The sequence below is a fragment of the Ischnura elegans genome, chromosome 6, assembly GCF_921293095.1.
Source record: "Ischnura elegans chromosome 6, ioIscEleg1.1, whole genome shotgun sequence".
In the NCBI taxonomy this organism is placed as follows: domain Eukaryota; kingdom Metazoa; phylum Arthropoda; class Insecta; order Odonata; family Coenagrionidae; genus Ischnura; species Ischnura elegans.
The window spans coordinates 67569284-67587152 of record NC_060251.1 but is presented as its reverse complement, the minus strand read 5'-3'; the positions used below and the strand labels follow the sequence as shown (position 1 = coordinate 67587152).

Below are 17869 nucleotides of genomic sequence, written 5' to 3'. Positions count from 1 at the left end.
GTCTCGTCCTAACTTGTAACAGTGAAAAATAAAATATCGATTGGAAGATGGTAATTTCACGCCTAGTGTGGTAGTGTTGTGGGTAGAGCGCTTCGCTAATGACCGAGGGGTCTTGGGTTCGCATCACGGTTGAAGCTGTCCCTAAATCCTCAAAGTACCAAGTGGCCCAGGGAAATGAAATATACTTATTATGCATTTGTAACATCACACGCTTGTGCCTTAGTCTAGTGTGCACTCTAGCCTCACCTGTCTGGACCAACCTTCATGTTGAGTGAGTCATCTGCTATGGTGGACTTATTTCTTTTGAAATGTGAGTAATACTCAGCGATTTTGAGTGGCAGTGGTGGAGATCACCAACATTCATGCAATGCTGTGCAAAGCGGAAAATGTTCATGTGTTACTAAAATTTTAAATCAATTGAAAAATATTGGCTGGATAATTGAAGAATATATTTTTGTAATGAATTTCCAATGCTTAAATTCTTTTTATTTTTAAATCTATGTTATAAATCCTTCAACCCAACTGTAGGTGGCCCAAGACGGGGTAGCTGCTTTGGCCAGAATTATTTAGTTGTTCATAGATACGTTAATCATTATACTTGCACATTGTCACGTCCATCTTGTGTTTGTTCACAGCAAGAACGATTGATCGTTCATTGCATCTCGTATGATCACAAATGAAATAAAGAAATATTGAGAATTGATCGGTAGTGTGAAGTGCGGTCCCACACAGATAGATAGGAGTATTGCAAATAATTATTTTTTTGATTCATTTTACCTTATTTATACTAAATTTAAATCCCTCGGCTCAATGCAACGTCCCATTTAGAGTTGTTAATTGTAGTACTTTAAAAAAATGTTCCCGCTGAAAATATCAGGTCAAATTTTATTGTTGAAAACTCAAAAGTATGGATTGCTATCTTTATTTTCATGGATTTAGGTTAACTGTCAAATTATTATTTTATTTTAATTTCCAGTTGAAATTTTGCAGTTTTGTGCATAAATTTTTTTCATTTCTTTATATTTGGCACATAGTATTTCGACAGCAAGTATTTTCATTGATTCGCCATTTAAAAAGCCATTAGAATGAAAGACTCATAGAAGAGTAAATTGATGAGGCAGTACGTAAGTTGCTGGAACTGTCGGATCATAATTCCAAATATCTGTAATTGAAGTGTCATTGGTTGCCGCGAGCCTGAACTTAAAATTGCTAACTGACTATTAGAGATGAATTGATTGACTTGTGTGTAGTTTACGGGCGGATAGGATATAGGGGATTCCGGATAATTTGGAAAGATACAGGAATAAAAACGGAGGGGATTTGATCTGAAATATTTCAAGTTTTTTTTCTGCATTATTTACTGCTTGCAGAACTTCTGCAGCCGTATGGGAATGTTGGTCGAATTATGGAGGTGTATAATTTAACTCTACAACCTGGCGAAAGTGGAAAGCTGGGGCAGGATGGTGAAGAGATTGCTTGCCTTGAAAATGCAACAATTATTGGGCACATTTGCTTGTGTTGTGTGAGTAGATTTTTGTTTGTGTCAGCAGAAACGTAAATTAATAAATAGATTATGTCTCAGAAATTTTTGATGACATTTTATGAAGGCAGTGATGATATAGTTATAATTTTTTTCTTTTTGTAACTTTAAACATCTTATAACTGAAACTTGAAACTTCAGCTTCAGTATTATTATGGGAAAAGGAAAAAGTTTGTAAATGAAGTACTTAAAAACAGATGTATCCTTAAAATCCCGATTGGTACATCTTCACATGAGTTGACGTCTTCGTTGTATTTGGACTTTTTAATCTTGGATTTTGGCATCCCAATCTTCGCCGGAGTCGGATTATGTTAACTTCTCTTTATGCGAAAGTATTAAAATTAATGGGAGTATAGTTTAAAATAAAAAAACAGCATGAAAACATTAACTGTCATCAGATTCGGTCTATTCGAGATCCATCAGACATCACGTTGGGTTTTAGCGTTTCAATCTTGGTCGAATGCGCAAAAGCGAAAAAGAGCAATTATTTTATTTATTTACTCTTTGATTTCCTCATCGTTCCCGAAGACATGTGTTTCTAATTAATAGTAAAGTAGACCACCGGTTATTACAGGTGAAACCAAGGTTGTGTGAGAGAGGAAGATTTGGGGGGGTGTGTCCCCCCACAGGGGCGCAGCTAGGAATTAAGGGGGGTTTAGGTGTAACTAATACCGGGGTGTGTGGGGGTATGGAATACCCACCAGGATAAGCGGTTGGTGCGAGATTAATAAATTGCGGAATTTTATGATAAATGGCTCAAAATGGTGAGAATAAAACTTAAAAATTTCTCTGACCTCTGGGGGGGGTTTATCCCCCAAAACCCCCCCTCACTGCGCCACTGTCCCACCAGACGCTTAAAAAATAGATAAGATCTTTAATACGGTTATAATTACGTTCGTTTTGTTTTGATTATTTCGGAGCCTCATTCATTTAATACCATATTAATAACTTTCATATTTAAATTAATAGAATATTTCGTACAGTATGTCGAATTTTACAAACAGTACGTTTTTAATGTCAAATATGAAGAGGCCGTTTGCATGTCAGACCCTTGTGCAACCCCGCGGCCCCCCATAAAAAAAATCCTGGATCCTCTCTTGTTGTGCGATATTAATATGTTGGTGGAATATTAAAAGCTAATCTTTTCACACCTAATGTTTTCTCCTTATACTAACGTTTTATTTGAAGTTGCACTGTAGCCACCCTGTACGTGCTTGTATATTTACTCCGAGAAATACGGAGGAAGCCCGTGTTTTATCTGTCTCTGTCGTACCCGTCGTCGAGTTCGCGGAAGGAATCATTGGTGTGCTTATTATCTGCCCGCATGAGGTCTCGCACTGCGTGGCTCCGACCGCGGGAGGCCTTGAGTGTGACCTCCTTTGTTAACACGATCAAACACACGTCAGCCCTGCATTCATCGATAGGGTGCACCTCCCTAGACAGTTTCGTAACGCCATCAGGTGGCCCGCTTGGGTAGTGCAACCTCATTATATTCTGTCATTAAATATGCACAAATACACAAGATCGCTTCATAGGGATGTTCTGTGATAGAAAATGGATGCTAACATTGAAACTTCACCTTCTGTTATTGTGGGAAATGGATAAAGTTTGAATATGGTATATATATATATATTTGATAAACTGGTGTTTCTTTAAAAAAACCTGATTGGTACTTTTAGGCATGGATTGACTTCTACGTTGGGTTTTGGCTTCTCAATATTGGATTTTGACTTCTCAATCTTATGTGTAATATTTCGAAGCCTGCCGCTGAAAACGGCGGTGAAATATACATGAATTTCGATGAGAAAAAAATCCCCTGGATAGGGAATGGAACCCCGGACCTTTAGTTTCCGGTCTACATTGAACGAAAAAAAAACAGTGGAACGCCGTTTAGTCGTGTTTTTTTTCATACCTATCCACAAACGTTAAGAAGAGTCGACTAATTGGGGCGAGCTTATATAATTGCCTTCGTGTGCCTTCGATATCTGTACTGAGCCAACTCAGAAGAAAAATAATGCTATGTTGTGGTATTTTCATTTCGAATACCTTCCCATCTTAGCTATAAGAAGGCCAACAGCCGCCTAAGCTTATTCAGTTGAGGTATTTATGGCCATTTATCCATTCACACATCGTAATATACGCGTAAACAAATTAGTATTGTATACGATAATAATTACGCCTTGGGTTGGCTCTCACCGAGCATAGACCACTCATTTTGCTATCTAAATAATTAGACCCAGAGTTGCATAACCCTGAACTAAGAACATAGAAATATGGGTATCAACCAATTAATGCTTCTGAGCTTATAAATCGTAAATGTAAAGAATATCGAAACGGCTTAGATATTAACTCAGTTAAGTAGATAAACTTTCAGACGAATGACCAGCGGGTTGATCAATGATTAATTATAAAAGTTGGTTAATTAATCATCATGCAAATGCTTTGGCGTCAATTCTCTTGTATTGTAACGAAGCGGCCATCAAATCAATTGCAAATTGGTTGTAGAAATTATACGCTCCCCAATTGAGGCTAATGACAGCTATGAAGTTGATACAATTCAACCGTAGGTTTTAAAAAGTGGCAGATTCTGTTGTTGACTTTTATCGTTTCTCGAGAATTGTGAATTTTATATATCTCTTTTCTCTAATTAATATATAATAATGAGTGACTTTTAACTTCGTATCCAATTTGCCGCCCTCTGAGGGGTTGAAAAAATCTGTCTACCATGGTCCGAAAATATTTCATCCTGAAAAGAATTAAAAGGATTAATTATTAGATCTCAAAGAAATTCACAAAGAGAATGGTGAATATTTCGCAATTTCGCACGTCATTTGATATACTCTCTGTTATGGAAATCTATCGTGGGAACGTTTATCGGTCCGGTGAAAAAAATAATCAGAAATCATTTTGAGAATAAAATTTCTTTTAACTACTTGTCTCACTAGTTCCGGTAAAATCAACTACTCTTATTTCCAATGCATTGGACGGTTTTTATTTTATCTCCTAGGTCTTTTTTAATAAAGAAAGAGCTATAAATCACTAATACCGTCAGTGGCGCGACTATTGGGGGGGTGAGGGTATATATACCCCCCAATGCCTCAGAGAAACAAAAAAAATTAAAATATTGTCTAGTTTTGACGTGAAATAACTGCATCTGCTTCAAGTTAAAGATCATTCATTAATATCAAGTAATTTAGTCATTGAGATGAGTCATTTTTCAATAAAATTTCCCGGACCTTACCCCCAAATAATATTCCTAGTTACTCCACTGAATGTCATGACCACAACAGAATTAATCCCTTCATATTAACGAGTTAACTTGTTAAATAACGAAATTAAAATTGTTTTCTTTTTTCGAGAAACTCCCTAGAAAGTTCGCCCTGAAGAGCAGCGAAGACAAAGATTTCGGTACATATTTTTTAACTGTGACGCAGATATACCCAAATAAAAAACATCGCTGAACATCACTGACTGCGAACGTTTTAGCAATTTTTATGACAATCCTAATCTATGAACCCCTGAAAAATACCCCTACAATTAAGTTCTCTTGGATATTACACAATTACTTGCACCACTTATTTTTTACTGAGCGCGACCCGGGTTTCGATGAATTATCATCATCTTCAGGCGATAAATGTAAAGAAAAATGTATTCTTTACGGCATTTTTTTCATTTTTAATGATGATAATTCATCGAAACCCGGGTAGCGCTCTGTAAAGGCCGTTTTACACGGTACACGGAATTGCGCAATCTGACGTACGTGCGAAGGCGCAATCAAAATTGCGTCGTGTAAAGCGGTGAATTGCTAGATCACATGCGAGAATGCGTGGATGCGAGACGGGAAAATAGTCCCTGTTCTAATTTCGTTCATGCATTCGCGCAATTCCACGCCATTTTAGAAATAAATGCAGCTCTAACCTGCGCAATTCCGTGCCCCGTGTAAAACGGCCTTAAAATATAAGTGGTATAAGTAATTGTGTAATATCCAAGAAAACTTATAATGGAATACCACAAAGGTAATCATGAGTTAGTGAATTTTTTACCCCTACAATTTCCCAAAGGTATTAAAATTTACTCCTATAAGGATTTTAAATAGGAAGCTTCCATTGTTAAACTTCTACATTGCAGGAACTGCTTCAAGAAAGGCGTCGACTGCCTTTCCAAGCTTTTCTGTACTGCAATCCTTTTCATTCGCGTCTTACGTACCTCTTATGACGACCGTTTCCAATCCAATTATTATTCCTCCCCTTTCCTTAAATGAGTCTTGCTTTCAAACAATTCCTTCTTCGTATGTAATCTAGTCTTATGCTTTTCCTTCGATGCAATCGTATACAATCTAGTTAGATGATTAAGATATTTTTACTTGCTTAATTTCTGCGTATTATTGAGGTAAGATGACGATTAGGTCAGAAAAAATGCCATACCAGTCTAATTCTGTGGAGGAGAATACAAGATATTTCAGAAAGACCGTAGTGTTAACCGACAACAATAAAGAGAAAGAGTAGCGGATAGTCTGTTATATTTGGGCCTCCCTATTAATACAGTTACCACACGGTGGAGGCGCTGTATTCGAGTTTTAAGCGTGGACAGAATTCCGCCATCTTGGTTTGACAATTTTCGGACTTAGTCTCAAACAGTGTGCGTATATAATCAAGTATTCTATTCCTTATATCGCCTCTGATTTATAAAATTAAAATGAAAAAAATTACTTCTTGATTTTCGTTGGATTTTTCCGATCGTTCGTCATACTAATGTGTATATTAAACTGTCCATATAGTCATATCGTGGTGATAATATATCGTCGTGAACATACTTTCGTACTATTATTGTCACCGGTCCGCTATCGTAAGATTTTCATTGGCTGTAATCTTATTGATTACCGGTAGAAGTGCAGGGGAATGGATATTTTACACTTGTAAAATGTTATTTTCGGCTGAGCTAGTTGCACAGCGGAACCGTGATGATTGACAATAATTTTTCCTTGGGAAAAGATATTCGAGGCATATTTTCACGAAGCCTTTCCATAATGATAGAAAAAAGGTTTACCGGGTTCGTTTCCGATAGTTGATTTTAGCGTAACAACGGTCGTGATCGAATATTTCACCAAATAGTTAGCATAGCTCTTATAGGATTATCAATGTTTCGGTCAAAGTGGGCGTGGCTATCCTACCCAAGCACCCCCATTCTAGCCACGCTACGCTCAACGATAGGAAACAGTGGTGCCCTCTCCAGTATATTTACAACATCCTTGAGTTACCACGGCAACTCGACATTGTCGTCAAAAACTTTAATGCAGACAATACCCTCGAGCTAGTTGACTTCGTAGAAGTTGCCGTTCCAAAATTATGGATGACGATGTCCTCATCCTAATTCAATTACTACCAGTTATTGCAATCCTTCAAATACTCGTATACTTTTTCATATTTCTCTTGTTTTTTCGGAACAGAAGGTTGTTTCAAAGGAGACCGATGTGAGGTGAGCGGAATTTTTCATTTAACAATGATTGATTGTTTCATGTAAACTTCGCTTATTAAATCTTTAATTACTTATGGAACATCCAAAAGTCATTTATATCGTCCAAGTTTTTTTCCAATTAATTGAAAGTTTGCCGATCAGTTTATGTGTCTGTGGAATTCTTAGCGAAGTGGCGGTCGTTGCCATGAGGATCGAGCTCTGGTATCCAAATAGGAGTGTAAATAAAGCGTATTAAATCGTTTCAGGCTTAACGTGGTGGAAATGCGATGTTTACTGGATCAAATATAAACAACAAATGCTAATTTCCACGCTGAACTGTAGAGGTGCCATCTTTTTCCCATGCCTAAAAGTACCAGCAGCGGTCATTTTTAGCGGTAGGTGTTCTCACTCGTAATGGAGGTGTGTGTAAGTAATTTATTTCGTATATTATATTTGAGGCTATAATTATTTCATTTCCATCCCAAATTAACAAAATTTTCAAATAAAAAAATAAAATTTTAAACAATTTAGTCTTTCAGCTTTGACACAAAGTTCGGTAGGCAAACTCTGGGATAGTATATGCAATAATTCTATCATATAACCATAGACCTCTATGGATATAACTGCATAGCATAGGGAAGAAATGGTATAGAAGCATGCAGAAAATCAGTTGTGAATTTAATCTGTTAACGAGACTGCTGCTCATAGTGATGGAAAAATCTGATTTTAAAGGATACAAATAGTAAGCAGAATGTAAATAATACCGGTAAAAATGACCGCTCTGGCAATTTTAGGTAGTTCAGCAAATATTACATAATTTTTGCCGCTGATGATAAAAAATTTTAGCGTGTGGTCGGAGGCCAAAAATTCATTAAAACATCACGAAATATCGTCAATTTTTAACCATCGTTAAGGACGAGGACACCATTTGTAATTCTAAAACGGTCAAAATGACCGCACTGGCACCCGCAGTGTTTAATATATATTATTATATCTACCGAACATGGTTTTGACACCCTAAGTCGTTTTCAAAGTGAAAAATCCTTGAAAATGACATATAGTGTGGAAATCATCATGGGTGGATCCAGGATTTCTTTCTGGGAGGGGCACAAGCACGGCCGTATCCAGGATTTTGTTCAGGGGGGGCACAAGGATACCTCGTTATACAAAACGAACGAAATGAGAATGGGACCGTATTAAAAATCTAGCATATTTTTAACGGTCTGGGGGGGGGGGGGGCACGTGCCCCCGTGCCCCCCCCCCCCTGGATCCGCCTATGGAAATCATGGTCGTTAGTGGAGTCATATATATTACACAGGGGCGTACCCAGGATCAAAACTAGAAGGGGGGCAAGACATGGTTGTTCAAGTTGGAGGTAATATTTAAGCATGGAAAAAGTGAATGAAACCAACATTTTAAGGAAACTGTAACAGCTCTTGATTAGTTTTTAAAATTATTTGCTTGAAAAAATAATATTTTCCTTAAAGACATTTGCGGTTTTGGCTTCTAGGGGGGCAGTTGCCTGCTAGCTGCCTCTCTCTGGGTACGCCCATGATATTACAGTGAGGAAATTACCGTTTGCTAATTATATTTTATCATGGAAGTGTAAATATAAGCTCATTCTTCTTTACCAATTTGTATCATCATAGTGGTATTAATTATGATCACCTTTTTGTACACAATTATATCGAAAAAATGTTATTTTACTTTTTAGATGGGATGCCCATAAAGAAATTAAGATATTCAAGATTGGCTCACTGCTCGTGGTTTGAATTGAGGGCAGGAATATTTTCCATTGTGTGGCTGGCACCACTTCCATTACTGGTTATTGACCTCATCTTTCACAAAAATGAAAATTTATCTCTGGTACGAATGAATATTTCAAGTCGTTAATATCCAATTATAATAAGCGTGACGTTATTGATAATGAAAAGATATAATATTTAATGTTTCCGTATTACTTTCATGACGTCAAGCAGGGAGAAAACTCGGCATCCCTTGGTGAAACTTACAGTACAATGGATTCAAAGATGCAGTGTGGTGGTTGTTGGAAACGATTACAAGATATTTTTTATTACCATTGAAATATTACAAGTACGAATTGTCTTTCGTAAAAGTGCTAAACCAATCATTTTCGTTTGCAATCTCTTAGAAGAAGGAAATATGAGATCCTTTATATTAAATCGATGGAACTTGTGCCTAAAAAATTCATTGTATATATTCACGAATTTTTATTATTGTAAACATGTTCTTGGGTAGGTTCGAAAATTTCACCTCAAATGCGAAAAAGGTGATGTATCCACTTCAAAGGGTTTTTATGGATGAAAAGGCGCTATTCATGCACACAAAATATAATTTAACCAAAATTATACTTTTGTCTAGCAAATTCAATGCAAAATATTATCGAAAAAAACTGTAATTGCTAAAAATCGTTTATTCAGTCTAATCGGTAAATTTAATGTTACCAGTATATAATATTAGTCTATAAAATTCAGTGCAAAATATCATCGAAAAACACTATTGTTACTATGAAATCAATTATTTCTGCTTCGCCAACCCATGGCACTTATTTCATTCCATAATTCTAATCTTTCAGAATATTGTATTTTGAGTAGCTGACAAGGAAGTCGAATTAGGGATCTGCTCCCTAGTTCATGTTTACCATTCGTTCCAATTTTTGCTAGGGACAAAAATTTTGTGAAATACTTGCCTGACTTATCTTTTTAATTATATCACTCAGTAGCTGCTAATATGATGTATTACAAATACTTCTAATAAATACAGTACTACTGCGGAAGCAGCTTAAAAAAAGGTAAATTGAGTACTTTTTTTCAATAACCAATCTTAATGTAAGTAATGTATTAGGTGTAAATATAATTCAAGGAATTAATTAACTGTGGATCTTTTCAAATTGTAGTGCTTGAGTAAAAATATTATAAATACGAGATAAAAAATATTGTGAATTATCATTATCGCTTATGTATTAGGCCTAACTAGTAGGTATACTTAGCGGCTGCAACTCGGATCTGATCTCGTGACTGAATTGAAACTAGTTATCCATATTAAATAAAAAAACTTTGTAAATTTCACATGCTATTTAAGTAACAACCAGTTTTTTCGCTGTGCGAGAAGGTCAGATTCAAATACAGGATATAGGGAGAGTATGAGAGCATACTATCCTTGTATCATGTATCATACGTGAAATTTAGAAAGTTTTTTATCTAACATGAAATAATTTCACCGAATCATGCCTCAAACCATCAATTTTATTTTAGTTGTCCATAATTCACTTCGATTAATGGAAACCCTAAGCAGATTTTATAACGCATAAAACACGATATGATGTAATCTGTCTCTTTTGCATGGATTGAATAAATGTAATTCAGTGACGAAAGAATTTTCGTTCCAGGGATTATCTTCAATTGGCCTGGGTTAACCAATGGGGTGCGGGTACCCAGCCGGCACAGCCCATACCGCATCTATATGTGAAGTGGATGCAATGCGTGACAGAATGCGCTAGGTACCAAATATCCTTCTGCCATCCTTTGCTAGTTGCGCCTATGAATGCCATATTTTTCATGATGTGGTTTAATACTTAAAAATATCTGCAAGTCCTCGCATTAATTATTATAAAATTTCAAGAACTATTATTATTATAATTATTCATTGTATTCAAGATTTTCACGGACATACGGAACTACCAATGACTACAGCAGTAGGTATGGACTTGTCGTCTTGTAGCCATCTATCCCTATCTCGACGTGTTGGAGCCTCGTAGATAGAGTGTTGTGTTGGGTATGTTTTATAGTGATATTTTTTAATTCTGACCATTGCAGCAATTTTGACTAATCTCCCGGTGTCGACCCTCGCTCACTCATAGGCCTGTACTCTCCTGGATTTGAAATCTGCGTTTGTTTTGTACTGCGATGGATAGCGATGTTGTACCTCGTAGATTGAGTGTTGTGTTGGGCGTGTTTTATAGTGATATTTTTTTATTCTGACCATTGCAGCAATTTTGTCTAATCTCCCGGTATCGACCCTCGCGCACTCATTGGCCTCTACTTTCCTGGATTTGAACTCTTGCGTTTGTTTTGGACTCCGATGGATAGCAATGTTGTACTGAAGTTCTCATATGTTGTCTTGTGTACGCCTGTATTCCTGTGTTCGCCTGCCTCTTGTTTTATGCTGAGTCATTAAAGTTATATTCATGAAATAAAACGTGCTCTGATTTATCCCGAGTAGTGTAAAACAATCACGAGATAAAGAGAACCAGACAAGCAATATAGGAATACTAGTATGACCGAGTTCAATTTTCCGCCGTTAGATGGCAGCACTTTCGTGCATCCTCATCCTCACGGCATCTCTCTAAGTGCGGCGGTTCATCCCCTCGGCGGTGGACCGGCATATGGATGGCATCTGTATAAAAGGATGCACTCATACTCTTTGCATCTGGATGACATCCAGCTGCCAAAAAGAAATTTGATGGTTTGTGCCGGCTGGGTATTCTCTTAAATCGTATGCGTAGACGGAATTTCCCCTTGATTTAATTTACTATTTAGTCAGTCCCAACATCATGTAGGACCACCGACTTTTTACATTTTCAATTGAAGAGTAAATATAATAGTTTTGGCAAGTTTTCGCGTTTGGCAATTTTAATGGGGTTGGATTTTCCTCCAAACAAATAAATTGTAAAACGATTGTAACAAAGTACAAAATTACAAGTGAGATCCAATTTTAGAATTATTAAATTTCCTTTGTAAAACGAGAAAAATAAGCTAGTGCTCATGTTTTTAACGAAGCACCGTGCCACTATCGCCGTTAGTTAAAAAAAAAAGTCCTTTTTCACACTTAATTTAGGACAAAGATTTTTATAGTTCTACGCCTATGTATACATAATACCCTGCCAGCCACCTCTAGGGTGTTCTCTTGTTCTAGGGTACCTGGGGGTGTTTCAGAGTCTCGTAGGATTGGCGGCGTCGGAAACGGATTCATTCCGAGTCGATCGGGAACCTATCCTACGCTCGTCTTCCGTGCGTTTCACACATACTATCGGAAAGCGTTCCGCTTTTGGTATGACGTCAACAGTCATCCTCCTCCGGGAAACGAGAAAACGTCACAATTTTCAAGTGACAAGTGAGCAGCGAAAATAACCTCCCGCAAGATTTGATACTTCACAAGGGAGGCGAAAGGTATATACGGGCATAAATAAGTGCTAATTGATACATTGTCACATAGTTGACGCTGTTGCCGGGTAAAATAATTTTAGAATTGTTCGTATGTAGTTTTTTTTAACGTAATACCCTGTCGTTTTGAGCAAATTACGGGAATGAAGGAAAATTTGGAACGAGTTTGTTCTGTCATTCTCGTGAGAGCATAGTTGATTGTTTTTAAGAACTAAACTACAGGCAGTCGCGATATCCATCATTTTTTCCAACAACATATGGTTTACTTACTTTACTGTGTAACCAAATTGTCATATTTTCATTCAGTATCTCAATTAAATATGAATATTGATCATCATAAATGATGTTATGGCCTTCATGATATGCCGTAAACGTCTTACAAATTTTCCGTGAAAGTGGAGCTACGCTGGAAGAAAATACAGTGATTACATTAGGTTGAATAGTGTCCATTAATAGTAATGGCTCGAGTTATGTACGCTAAAATGACGCAAAATAATTTTGCTAGTTTGTTATCTGTTTTGCACGTTCTCGGTTATTTCTATAACACCATTTTATTTGGTACGAAAATGACAAATTGTTGCTATCGATGCACCTTGAAATACATCTTCTAAATTATATTTCAGTGAGCGATAACTCCACAAAGAAAAAAATATTCGCTGCAAAAGGGAATCGAATCCATAATCTTTACCTCGCTGCATAATGCCTTAACCCGCTGCGCCACCGTCAGTTGTTGATAGAAGGCCGAAATTTGTAACCTATAAATAAAAGGATGGCATGAGGGAGCTTCGGTATAGTTGTTATCGTGGCTATTCCCGTTATGCTTGAACTAATATTTCGTATTAAAATGAATATTTAGAATGTACATGGAATGTACTGAAACCATGTACCATGGAATCAACTGAATTAGGTACATAACCACGTCTAATTTCGATGTGACTACGATGCCAAGTCATACACAGAATCATTTCAAACTATACAAATTGTTATACTTCCTAACCCACGGACACGTATTCAATGCATTATGCTACCTGCATATTTGTAAGTCATTACGCCATGCATTCCAACTTGTTTCACGTTCTTTTTGCCAAATTACTCGTCCAAATAACAACGCAAACGAACTTGTACCGTCAGTGATACAGTCTGCCTATTTATCGCCTAATTTACACGAGAATTAAAGTCACTTGCACTTATATTACTCTATCATAATATCCACATATGTCAGCACTCATGAAATAAAATGGTATGATTTTATTATAGCCAAATACTTAATAAAAAACAGCAATATAACATATCTCCACTCGCCACCGGAATGAGTTTCCGGCACCTCTAGCCCACTCGACTTCTATCCGATAGGAAAGCCGGCCTTGAGTCGATAGGAAGCCAGTCTGAAACGCACGGATTGCCTGGCCGATAGTAAGTGACGTAGAATCCGCGTCAAGTCTCCCGATCCGCTCGGAAAAGGAGACTCTGAAACACCCGGTTCTTTTGAGATCGGATGCTAGACGATTAGAAAGTGAGATTGACGGCTATCCGGTCACTATCGACTGGAAGGAAATGTAACCTCATGGAAGCTTCATTAATACATATTTGTGCGTCGTATAAGCGCTCAAAGCCTCGCCCCAAGGTCACCTCACTTGCGGCAGCGGGAACCAGGGGCCGTATTCTGTATTTCGTCGGTACCGCACCGGTCGGTTTCCCTACCCAGTAGGGCGGATCGCAAAAATCGATTTTTTTCAAATCCATCTGGCCCAATGAAAAAAAGTTGTGGGACCGATCAAAAATAAGGCCTGAAAATTTTGAGACCTGTACGTGAACCCCTGACCCTCGCTCAAATGCAATTTAGGGGGGGAAGGTCAAAATTCGAAAAATATAAACTTTTATGGTCTTTCCCTATAGATTTTGTCGAGTTACTGCCCTTCTAGAGCAAAGATTTCGTGCATTTTGACGTATCTGCCACCGTTTAGCCACAAAATGCCTAATTTGAGTCCGCGCCCGCGAAGAAAATATTACAACGCCCGCGCAGCGTCGCGGATACAAGAGCTGCTAGCCGATCCCGTCCCCTCCCCGCTCGCTTCTCCCCCTCCCATGCCTCGAATGCAGCAAAATTCATCTCGCGTGTACTGCTAGGAGGGCGATTATCTTTGATAATATAAATCGGAAGATGGTAGAAGGTAAAAAACGGTGCGTAGTGAGACGACTTGTCCCTTATTTGGCGCCTCGTCGGCGTTAAACAAATCGATGTTACCAACTTTTAGAGAAGTGATGAAATATTTTTAGATCTGCGAACGCAGGAAAGGAGCCTGCGGTCTACGAAGAGGCCTCTCGAGTGGCTATAAAGGTGTGCGAACTATGGTGACGCGCTTCTCTTCTATTGTGAATGTGACTAAATGGATTAAACGGTACCACAGGAAGTACTATAACTTACGGAAAATTAGAATAGTCCAAAAGTAGGGTTTTATTGAAGTATAAAACTCAAACAATTTTAAAGGAACATTTTTAATTTTGCGATATTTTTGCGTGTAAGTGCAAGGAGGAGCATAAGTTTTCCCCAATGAAGAAGTAGTTTGAAAGACAAGCTGACGAAAAGAAAGATAATGGCTGCTCGATTGAATCCTAAAGAAACTCGACACCTGAGGAAAAAATGGAATAATCGGATATCGATGAGTCAACATCGTCAATTCTTGTACGGGAAAATAGTACCAAAAAATTTCTTCATCAATTCATCCGAAGAAAATGAAATTAGCCGAGTTGTATCTCTACTTTCCTCATAAAATAAACATTAAGGACTATAAACTCAAATTGGAACTTCTTCGGGGAAAATGCGTCTGCCAACTGTGATAGAGGTATATGCAAGAACCAAGCAACAGCAATGATCGTTCCCGCAACTTTAGCCGACGCAAAAGTCATAACTTCGTAAGATACATCAAAGCTAGTGTACCAGAATCACTTACGTACACAGAAAACGATGCTACCTACTGACAAATCGCTGTCGAGTTTACAAAATTATCCGAATATTTAGAAAATGTTCATCAGATTTAATACATGCCTATGCTCATCTTCACCAGTGGAAAGACTATTTTCACTTGCTGGGTTTATCCATACCCCTGTGAGGGGAGCTCTGTCAGACAAACATTTTGAAAAACTTGTATTCCTCAAGGGGAATAATTCATTCATAGAGAGCAACATTTGATAATTTTTATATTGAAAAATCTCAAATGTATATGTGTATGTTAGAATTTTTATGTTTATTTATGTGTAGAACTTTTTAAAAGATGTCTTAGTTTCCTTACAAGTGTATTTTGTATTTTAAAAAGTATTTAAAATACTATTTTGTATTTCAAATACAGAAGTCCAAGGTATTTGGTATTTTGCATTTCAAATACTCCTCGGCCTGTATTTTGCCCAGCCCTGCCTACTGTGGATAAAAAAGAGAGGTTTCATCAAAGGGCTCCATTTTATTGGAACGAAAGACTATACTCTTGTCTGATAAAAAAGGCAAGAGGACTTATCAATACAAGTTTAGAGGGGAATGTGTGGTGTTAATTGAAGAAAATGGGTCCCACTTTTGGAGGTTTGAGGTTTGCCCCCCCCCCCCCCCCCCCCCCCCGTCGGAGGATTAGCAAAAGTTATAAAATCTGCGATTATCGATTCCTTTCGGAGTGAAAAGTAGATACACAAAATTAAAAAAGGAGGCATCATCCCTTTGCTATAAGCATAATTCCAACATCCCTTGCAGTGTGGGTAAACTCATCTCGGGATTTCCACCGGGTTAATTTTTCTGTAATGGCCAACATTTCAATCTCCGACTCGGGGCTCATCCTAAGAGATAAATTTTGTTGAATCCCGAAAAGAGTTTACCCACATCATTGGTCGGGAAAGCATTAAATCCGTATTTCATCCCTTACAGTGCTCTATTTGCTAATTGCACTATGCTGACTTGGATTTGCGACATAAACATTGGGAGGGTAATCTAGGGACCCAATTTGCGTTGATGCAAGGATGCGTTTGGCGACAAATCCGAGATTTTTTTAATTGCTGGATTTTAATATCGACGTAAAGGACTACACGCTGATGATATATTGGAGAGAGACTCCGGTTCCTTCGGCTATATCTGCGATTAGCGCTATGGAAATTAAAAATCTATTTGTGAACGTTCAAATTTGAAGTTAAATATTCTTTTTATTATACATGTGGACGAGATATTCGTCAAAGAATTCACCAAAAGTTTGTTGAAAGCAGCGAAAGACGACGAATGACGCTGATATAAGAAATACAGACTGGAAAGCAGATAATTGAGTAATTCTTTCGTGATTGTTCCTCACCGGACGATGCAGAAACATCAAATATTAGTAAGACTAACGAAGAACGACGCACTTGGTGTGAATTTTGGTGCATTTGGGGCGTGGAAGAGGCGAGCGGGGAGGGGACGCGAGCGGCCTTCACCCAAAATCCATTTAGACACAGCTGTCGGACAATACCGGAATAGAAATGTATATCCTAAGTTCCCACACCTTATAGCCACTCGAGAGGCGTCTTCATAGACCGCAGGCTCCTTTCCTGCGTTCGCAGATCTAAAAATATTTCATCACTTCTCTAAAAGTTGGTAACATCGATTTGTTTAACGCCGACGAGGCGCCAAATAAGGGACAAGTCGTCTCACTACGCACCGTTTTTTACCTTCTACCATCTTCCGATTTATATTATCAAAGATAATCGCCCTCCTAGCAGTACACGCGAGATGAATTTTGCTGCATTCGAGGCATGGGAGGGGGAGAAGCGAGCGGGGAGGGGACGGGATCGGCTAGCAGCTCTTGTATCCGCGACGCTGCGCGGGCGTTGTAATATTTTCTTCGCGGGCGCGGACTCAAATTAGGCATTTTGTGGCTAAACGGTGGCAGATACGTCAAAATGCACGAAATCTTTGCTCTAGAAGGGCAGTAACTCGACAAAATCTATAGGTAAAGACCATAAAAGTTTATATTTTTCGAATTTTGACCTTCCTCCCCTAAATTGCATTTGAGCGAGGGTCAGGGGTTCACGTACAGGTCTCAAAATTTTCAGGCCTTATTTTTGATCGGTCCCACAACTTTTTTTCATTGGGCCAGATGGATTTGAAAAAAATCGATTTTTGCGATCCGCCCTACTACCCAGCCAAGGTGGCGTTGACCCAGCCCACCGACAGCACATCATTCCGTACCGACGACGGTTTCCATACCGACGACGGCTAATTCAGCGATTCAGTATGGTCGTCGGTATCAAACCAGTCGGTACGGTTCCCCCTCCTTCTCAAACAGGGAAAATCCGAATATATCCGAAGTTAGAAGTCATCTAACGTGTCTCCACCAATGAAAGAAGGGTAAAAACAAGTGAAGACTCATTGGCACAGTTTGTTGTCGTCATTCTCAATCTTTTTATTTGCGGAAATTACGACTTATTGCTAGATTAAGATAAACGATATTGGATAAGTTGTTAACAATGCTGATATAATGTGTGGTAGTAATGCTGTACCTACAGAATCGAAGGAAACAATATTACAACATCACAATAAAGTTTGGAGATTGGATGATGGAGATTGTTGTTGCTGGAATGAATTATTGAAACTATCCTTGAGATCGTAGTTTCTTTTTTTAAATATTGGTTCCGTATATTGCTATTTATTCATGATTTGGTAATATAGTTGTCATTAAGTAAG

At 38.0% G+C, this 17869-nt stretch overlaps 1 long non-coding RNA gene across 1 annotated transcript; it reads left to right on the top strand.

Annotated features, from left to right (window-relative positions):
* The first annotated feature begins 6555 nt into the window (after nucleotides 1–6555).
* On the top strand, nucleotides 6556–9811 carry LOC124160933. Its single transcript, XR_006865287.1, has 3 exons — nucleotides 6556–7015; nucleotides 8709–8860; nucleotides 8974–9811. It is a non-coding gene; the product is annotated as an uncharacterized LOC124160933 (long non-coding RNA).
* Nucleotides 9812–17869: the final 8058 nt, after the last annotated feature.